Source organism: Ananas comosus, linkage group 14 (genome assembly GCF_001540865.1).
Source record: "Ananas comosus cultivar F153 linkage group 14, ASM154086v1, whole genome shotgun sequence".
Taxonomy (NCBI): domain Eukaryota; kingdom Viridiplantae; phylum Streptophyta; class Magnoliopsida; order Poales; family Bromeliaceae; genus Ananas; species Ananas comosus.
Window position 1 is genome coordinate 6,105,204 of NC_033634.1, and position 9,201 is coordinate 6,114,404.

Here is a 9,201-nt window from a genome sequence, read left to right on the forward strand (position 1 = left end):
AAGAGAAGAAGGCAACAAAAGTGTAATATAATTTAGGAATTTAACCCACGCAAGAGAGGATTACCTGACTTTGACTGGGTGAAAGGGCGTGCCCAAGGAACAAGAGAGGTGAAAAGGCAATATCCCGTCTAATCAAACCTGGCGACCGAAGAAATACTCAGAGTTGAACTAAGCTAGACCTGGCTCCAGACCTCATATCGGGACTGATTTTCGTTTTTTTTCCTTTCTTTTTTAACAGGGAAGGCTTGGATCGGGTCAGGCCCAGAAAAAAAAAATAGTCCATAGATATTGTCAGACGGAAGTAAGCATCAAAACATTAAAAATTTTGGGCAGGTTCATATAAATCAGAAAAAAAAAAATATAATGTGGGGTCCAGCCCAACATTTTCCCTACCTTGCTGATTTGAAGGCCTGTCCCGATCCAATGTTCTCGGGCCGACCCACAGAAATAATAGGGCCGAACGGGGCCGGTTTTCGCGTTAGATCGCGGATTTTTGTTTCTGCTCCTTTCTCCGCCAATAGGAGAATAGACTGCTCTTCCAAGCGTCGCTTCCGCAGTCGCTGGAAGAGCGATTGCCGTGGTCGTGTGCTCTTCTTCCTTCTTTCTTTTGGTTTTTTAGGGGGGGGGGCGGGGGTCCTTGTCTGCGTTGTGACTCTTCAACTCTGTGTGTTTGGCTTCTCTTCACTTTTTTAGGACATGACATTTTTTTGAAAGCTCTTCTTTTTTTTTCTTTTTCTTTTTCTTTTTCTTCCTAACGATCTGAGATGTCAATTTTTTTTTTTAAAAAAAAAATATAGCATGCTACTTGCTTCGTTTATTTTTTAAAAAAATAAATTTAGTTGAAAATATAAATTAATTAGGATTTGAATTTGAGACCTTAGATACCACTTGCACTAAAGACGATCGGTCTCATACTCTCATCTGTCAATTTTTAATGTAGTTTAATGTGGATTTGACATAGAATAATTAAGATTCCATCATCGCTTCTTCTGGGAAAATAATCGGAAGAGATTTAGTGTAAAATGGTCCAAAGCCAGGCCCAGCGTAAGGGACGAGTGGGGCAAGGAGCCCATGAAAGAGTTCCAGAAAAGCTAGCTAAGTAATAAGCCGGTAAATCACTACTACCTCTACCTGGGACGAAAGAAGGGAACTGAAATGTAATAAACATGCGTCAGTGTACCTAACAACTGTTGCAAGTAGATCGAACTACGTGGAAACTGACGGTATCACTCGAAGGACTTCGTTGCAGAAAAATAAATAAATAAATAGTTTTTAAAAAATAAATAAAAAATAAATAGTTTTAAGGAAAAAATCTCTTTTGCTGGATGAGGGAGCCCATTGAGTTACATCATTTAGGTAGTGTTTGGTTCGGGAACAAAGGAGGGAATAAGCCCTTGTTCCCCCCTTTGTTCCCAAACGCAATGTTTGGTTCCCGGAAACAATAGTTTCCGGGAATCTGGAACTAGCTGGTATAAGGCTGGAACTGCTGTTCCACCCGTTTTCTGGAACAAGCTCGTTCCTTGATGAGAACAAGATTAATTAAAATCTAAATTTAATTTTAATGGCAGTAAATTATTAATTAATCTAATTAATATAATTAAATAATTGATATTATTAATTTATTATTTATAAATAATTATTAATAATTATTATTATTTATAATTAATTAATAATAATTAATTATTTATTTATTTTTAAGTAATATTTTGATGTTAATTAATTGCATAATATAATTTTAATTTCAAATTATAACTCTTATTCTTCTTGTTCCAATCTAACAATCTAAATACAATTTATCTTATTCCTATGAACAACCCAATTTTCATCCAAACGCAAAATTGGTCTAGTTTCTGCTTATACCTGAACTTGTACCTATCCTTAGAACAAGCAATTCTTACTTATACCTGAACCAAACGTAGCCTTAGAGTTTTAGGTTGGAGATCATGTATTTCTCAAAGTCTCGTCCTCTAAGGGGATAAAATATTTTTGAATGCGTGGAAAGATTAGTCCACAATACATTGGACCTTTTGAGATATTAGAGCAAGTTGGACTTGTTGCATACTGATTAGCTTTGCCGCCGAGTTAAGCTGGTGTACATGATGTGTTTCATGTCTCAACCTTGAGAAAGTATATTTTTGATCCATCACATGTAATAAATTATGTTCCACTGAAGGTGACTGAGGAGATGAGCTATATTGAGTGATTGGTTCAAATTCTTACACGAAAGATAAAAGAATTGCGAAACGGAGTTATTCCTTACGTGAAAGTATTATGGAGTCAACAGAAAGGCGAGAGGCTACTTGGGAGCTTGAGGATGCGATGCAAGAATCTTATCCCTATTTATTTGAGTAGCTGACTTGAGGTATATTTTAAGTTTCAAGGATGAAACTTTTAACGGAGGGGAGGATGTGATATACTAGACATTAGCTAATATGCAAGGTTGTAGTCTGTAATTTTAGTTGACTTTTTTTTAATATATATAGTGTTTGATTGAGTTAGAGACGTTTTAATGCAAAATAGATGCAAAAAAAGGACTCAAATTTCAAAGATTTAATTTGTGTGAAAGAAAGTTGAAATATTGGATATTGAGGGACTTTGCATTTTCAGTTGGTGGAGTCCAGGTTGTCATCTCCATCCTTATCCTTTCATTTTTTTTTTGGTTAACTTTGGAGAAAGAGAGAGAGAGTGATTAAGTTAGCTAGAAAAAGAGAGAGAGAGAGAGAGAGAAAGAGAGGTGAGCTTGGTTTCAAGCGAGCGAGTCGAGCGTCCGTGAGTATGTGTTTTTCTATGGTCCGAAGTCGGGATCCTTATAAATACATAATTTGACAATTCTTTAAGGTATACGTGGCAATTTTTCAGGCTTCCACGTCTATCTGCACTTTTTTACTTTCAAATGGAGGATCTTAGTCTAAATGGAGGATCTTAGTCTAAATGGAAGATCTTGGTCAAGATATAATTCCTTCCCAAGGTTGTCCTTCCCAAGATATAGTTCTTTCTTAAGGTTGTCCTTCCCAAGATTTGACTAAGAAATTTTCAAAGTTGCATCAATATCTCCTTCTCTCTCTTTCCACACAGCAAAATAAAAATAAAATATATATATATAAAGAGAGAGAGAATGAAAGGGAGAGAGATCCAAGATCTCTTTTAACAGAGAGAAAAAAAGAGAGGTAAAGAAAGAGGGGTCATCCACATCTTCGATTTGCAAAACAAAATAAAAAAAAAAAAGAGAGCAAAAGAAAGAGCAAAAGAAGGTAGAAGAAAGAAAGTTAAAAATAAATAGAGAGGATCAAACAGAGAATCGGCGAACAACGCTGCAGGAGGAGAGTTAAAAATAAATAGGGAGGATCGCACAGAGAATCGGCGAACAACGCTGCAGGAGGGGAGGTCTTCCATATTGCAAGGGAGGATCGTACAGAGAATCGGCGAACAATGCTGCAGGAGGGGAGGTCTTCCATATCGCACACAATCCACAGTTTACTTACTTTAAAAAAAAAAAAATGAGATGGAGAATAAAGAGAACGTAGAAGAAAGGTAGTGTGTACCAGAGAAACAAAGTAGATAAGGATTAAACAAAAAAAAGAAGAATATATATGAAAAATAAAATAAAAAAACAGAGAGAAGAAGAACTGTGCTCCTCCTCCTTCCTTCCCTGTCCGTTGACGTACTCGCTGCATCCACCGTGTCCGCCGCCACGTCTACCAAACCCGTCGTTGCCCATCGCCGTCGCTGCCCGAGGCCACGTCCACCGCGTCTGCCGCTGCCGCTGCCGCGTCTACCGTCGCCGACGCCCAACGCCGCCCGCTGCCGCATCCACCACGTCCGCTGCCGCGTCCACCGTCGACGACGCCCAACGCCGCCCGGAGTCAGCCCAACCCGGCGCTGTCCGCTGCCGTACCCGCCGACGTCGCCCAACGCTGCTGAAGCCGCCGTTGCCACAGCATCCACCGCCCAAGTTGCCCGACGCCGCCCGAGCCGCATCCGCTACCATCGCCGCCCGAGCTGCTAAGCCCGAGCCCAACGCCAATCGAACCGCCGCCGCGTGCACCATCAACACCATCTTGCCTGTTGCCATTGCTGCTGAAGCCGAGGTCGCAACCTCTCAAGTGATTTGGTTGCTTCGGGAGCAAGAAAAAGGCATTAAAGGAAAAGGGATAAAAGGAAAAGGGATGGAGTGTTGTTTTCTTTGCTTACTCTAAAGTGTACCCTATAAATTTTTTCATGACATTTTGAGTTAGATTAAAAAAATGATGAGACTTACCTATTGTTAAAAGAGGAAAAGAGAGAGGGGTAATCCATATCTTTTTTTGCAAAACAAAAAAAAAAAGAAAAAAAGCAAAGAGAAGGTAAAAGAAAAAGAGTTAAAAATAAATAAATAAATAGTGTGTGTATATATATATATATATATATATAGATNAAAGCCCAAAATAAGTGAATTTTTTATGCAAAAAGGCCATATATATATATATAAACTCTTCTTTTCTGTTCGCCGCGTTTTCATCTTACCAAAAAATAATTTATTAAAAAAATAAATTTTTTCACCTTTTTAAGAGAAAATTTATCTCTTTGCATTTTTTTTCTCTCCCATCAAAATTTTTTTTTATTTTTTTATCTTCCCAAAAAATAATATATTAAAAAATAATTTTTTTACCTTTTCAAGAGATAATCAAAGCTTCAAAAGCTAAGCTTCTATCTCCATTCCTTAGTTTTGATTTCATATAATTTTGAAGTTGGTTTTCATGAACAAAAGAGTAATGTTTTGAGTTTTGAGTTTTGAATTTTGAGTTAGCAATTATTTTAATATTGAGAAGTTAACATTTTTTTATTATACTTTTATTTTTTAAAAATAAATTTTAAATTTAAAGTAATTATATATTAATTTATTAAAATTTTATTTATCCGCAGTGAAGCGCGAGTTTTATACTAGTTAGTATCATATTTGGGGTTTGGGGTCTTATATGGGTTGCCAAATTGCAAAAAGACCCTCCCTCAATTCATATTTGCAGCAAACCAAAGTCTGCTGCGAAACAGACTTGGTGTAGATACTAAATAATTTTGTCACCGGTTACACGATTACGCGCAGCCAAACCCGAGAGCTATTTTCTCGGGTAACAGTACCGGTAACGGTACTAACCAGGGGTGTAACCGGTTTAACAGTCTTTTTTAGGACTTAGCCAAATTTTCAGCATTTCTCCGTTTTCGCTCGTTTTCGCTCGTTTGGCCTCCGATTCGTCTCAAATCGCACCGAGACCCCCAAAGCATGTTTTCAAGCATGTTTCAACCATCATTTCACCCACGCTTATGCTGAATTTAGTCCATGGTCCAACATAGCCTTTTGAGTTCCGTTTTCGTGCCCAATGCGCACCGAAATACCCAAATGCTCCCGAACTTCAATCTCACATTGTTTCGACTCTAATTCACGCCGAGCAATGTTAAAACCTTTCCAACTCCCTTGGAACTCAACTTTAACCCTTCCAATATTATTAGAATGTTAAATGGAGTTTGTCCGACTATTCCTTTCGCGCGCTTTAGTCAATTCGACTAAAGTTCGATATAATATACCAAGGTTTCGGTATATTATAGCCATTAACACCCATAAGCATGCAAGAAAAAATCTAAACAATGATTGATTTAAATCTACGCATGCGATCTTGTTAAAAAATTAATTTAGGGAACGAAGTCAACCTAATAAGGCTCTGATACCAATGTAGAACGTAGCGGAAATATTCGTTTGTACCTTTTAGCGGAAGCAACTTGCGTTAGAACGTGATGAGCCCGGATCGTAGAATTTGATTCACGTATCCTCGGATCGTCCACGAAAATCTTCTATTGCTCCAAATTCGCGGTAGATCAAACTACAAACGAGCACGATTTCCAATCCACCATTCAAGACCCTTTAAAATAATAGGTTAATGGAGGATGTGGTTTCTACTTTCTCTCTTGATTTTCTTGTTGTCTTTCTTATCTTCATCTTATGTGAGATTGCCCGTATATTTATAAGGGATTCCAAAATCCTAATCGATACGTAATAGATAAGGCCAAGTCGGTTCATAATTGTTATTCTAATATGGTTAGAGTTTATCTCTAATTAGCTTTTCAATTTAAAAGCGAGATTAATACTAGTCCAATTAGACAACATAATAATCGTCGGATCAAGCCCAATTATGAGCGCACCTAATTCGATTTAACCGAATGCCGACATTGGATTTTTGAAGGTTTTGTTGAGTTTTCCTGTTAGATTAGAGCAATGAAAAAGTGCCTTCGAGTTTCATCCCATTCTGTTATTGGATTTGCAATCCAAGGTGGATTTAATTTACTGAAAACAACGAAATCCCTACTATGTCTATAATTATCGCATGTTGGTGGTTAGTGTGCAAGTATCCAGATTTGTTAGTGTGTAAGTTTCCAGGTTAAATTGATATTCCACTCATGTTATTATGTTTGGTAGTCAGCATCATGGTAGTGGGATAATACAACCTGTTAACTTGAGTTCATTCATGTATATTATACTAGTAACCAGCATGTGAAGAGGAATTACAATAATGATCGACATTAGTTCATGTCATTGCGTATATATAAACCTACACTATACAATTCACTATTTCCGTCGATATGTTTTGTCATTAATTAGCATCAGTTTTTAGACGATCTATACCTAGGTTGTTGGGTAGGGAGTGATTGAGATAGTGTAGGATTATTTTACGTCCAAACTGTAGATCGAAAACTTATAGTATATCAGTTGGTAGATGGATTAGAGTTTTATTTTACCGTGGATGATACGGCTTTTTCGAATTATTGTGTTACACTCTGGATTGTGCCGAAAGCACATGGATAGTATGATTTATGATTTAGTTGATTATTTGTATTGACTACAACCTGCATGAGCTACATTTGAGCTCAAAAAAGATACACAATGTATGCTCGGTGGGTTTGCGCCCCTCGAATACCGCTTCGAAGTCTGACTATAGCATTGATGTTGTAGCAGCCTGGTGGGCAACCTACATATTAACGGACTACCTGCAAAAGTGGTACCGTGGCGATAGATTGATCGGACCCTCAAGTCAGTGAATGAGATTGGGTTTTAATTGTGAGCGCCTGATAGTTAGTTGATTCACATATATACATTCAGCAATTTTATCAAGTACATCTGTAGTATAGAAGTATAGTGGCTGTAGAGTTTCATTCCAACTTATACCTATATCCTATTGTACATGTTGATCATCATTTATTTCTACGCCTCTAGTTAGGGATGTAATGTGGGCCGTGCCGGGCCGGCACGACCCACATTTACCGGGCCAAAATCGGCTGGAGGCCAGCCCGGCACGGCCCGGCCCCAAAGTCGGGCCGTGCCGTGCCTGGCCCAAATTCTTGGACCCCGGCCCAGCACGACCCCTCGGTCCGGACTGTACGGCCCGTGCCGGGCCGGGCAGGGATTCGGGCCAGCTCTTTTTTATTTTATTAATTTTATTTTAAAAAATATTTAAAATTTTTTTAAAATAAAATTAAAAATATTATTTTAAAAAAAATAATATATAAGTAAAAAGATTTTAAATTTTAAAATATATTTATAAAAATATTAAAATTTAAATTATTTTAAAATTTTAAATTTTTGGATCAAAATGCCCTTCCCTACAGTCAAAATTTTGACCGTTGGAAAGTGCATTTTGGTCCAATAGGCCCATCTCCCAAGTTATGACAGACTCTTGGGAAGCCCCAAATCCTAACCCCAACTCCCAAAGCATTGGGAGTTGGGGTGGTCAATGTTGCAGGGAGACTTGGGAGTTGGGTACAACCCAACTCCCAGCCTGGGCCCGGCTCGGGAGGCACTTGCCACACGGGCCGGGCCGGGGCATCCCTCAGGCCCGGCAAGGCTCAGGCCCGTGTCGTGCCGGGCCGTGCCGGGCCACCGGGCGCGGGAGCAAGGCCCGGCACAACCCGGTTTAATTAGCCGGGCTAGCACGGCACAAGAACGACAGTGCTCGTGCTGTGCCTGGCCCGGCCCGTTTGACACCCCTACCTCTAGTAGACCTAGTAGGTAAGTCATTGCCATCAATAACGGTACCTATTAAGGACTATTTTTACAGTAGTTCTCATGCATTCTATTATTATTATTATTATTATTATTTGTTAGAGCCCTCTGTGCCGATTGCTGATTCTGACCCGAGATACGAGAAGTGGGTTAGTTAGCATCTCCTTCCTATGTCGACCGTATTAGTGGAGAACTCGATAGAGACTGATTTTTTAGGGAGCATATTGTATATATTGGGACTGGCGATGCCAGTTTTACTTTATTTTATTTACAGTTTTGGGAGATGTCGTTGTACTTATGGTTGTGATGTATGTGTAGTATAACTTCATTTTTGTTAGTTATTTTATTCGAGCTCTGATATCTGTTAGTTGTAACCTTTAGGACTGCTAATTGTACTGATTTTTGATGCTTTGTGTGCACAAGACTTTTCGTGTATGGGCAGATCTGTTGGCAAATCTGAATTTCTGCCGTAACTTAGGACGTGACAATACTCGTGAATGAAGTATATTTTTTAAAAATGGATCACATATGAAAAATAAAGGTGTCCAAAATATCCGAAATCCCATACCCGAACTGGACCCGAACCGGACCCGATAAAAAATGAATAGTATACGGATAAAAAAAAATTACCCATTAAAGTTTCGGGTATGGGTCCGGATATTTTATACCCATACCTGATTTGGACCCGACCCGAACCTAACTTTTAAATGGGTAGGGTCCGAAATAGTTTTCAAATCCGGACTCGGACCTGGACCCGATGAAATATTCGATAGTAAATAAAAAAAAATAAACTTTTGAAGTTGAAGGATCAATTTTAATATGACTTATAGATGATGAGTCACTACGTATTTTCATCCTAAGAAACCCTAGCCGTCTCTTTTACTCATTACTTTTTTCTAATTTTTTTACTCTTTGTTTTCTACTCTTTTTTTTTCATTTCATTTTCGCCAACAATATTTCATTGTCATCATCATCATCAGTGTCATCATCATCAGCAGCGACAATATTTCTTTTGAATGAATTTTATTGGACTGTACAATTTATTAGAATGCGAGTTTTTTTTATAGTGGGCTTTATAGTTTGTCTATTGACTATTTAATAAAGTTTATAAAAAAATATATATTTATACGGATATCCGTACCCGATCTAGACCCGATCCAAATCCGATCTTGAAC